The following is a 284-nucleotide window of genomic DNA, read 5'->3' on the forward strand; positions in this document are numbered from 1 at the left end:
TGTTACAGTACCTCCTGTAGTTGGTACAGGTGCTGTTCCAGTACCTCCTGTAGTTGGAACAGGTGCTGTTACCGTACCTCCTGTCGTTGGTACAGGTGTTGTTCCAGTACCTCCTGTCGTTGGTACAGCTGCTGTTCCAGTACCTCCTGTCGTTGGTACAGCTGTTGTTCCAGTACCTCCTGTAGTTGGTACAGCTGCTGTTCCAGTTCCTCCTGTAGTTAGTACAGCTGTTGTTCCAGTACCTCCTGTAGTTGGTACAGCTGCTGTCCCAGTACCTCCTGTCG

Source organism: Priapulus caudatus, unplaced genomic scaffold (genome assembly GCF_000485595.1).
Source record: "Priapulus caudatus unplaced genomic scaffold, Priapulus_caudatus-5.0.1 Scaffold848, whole genome shotgun sequence".
Lineage (NCBI taxonomy): Eukaryota > Metazoa > Priapulida > Priapulimorpha > Priapulimorphida > Priapulidae > Priapulus > Priapulus caudatus.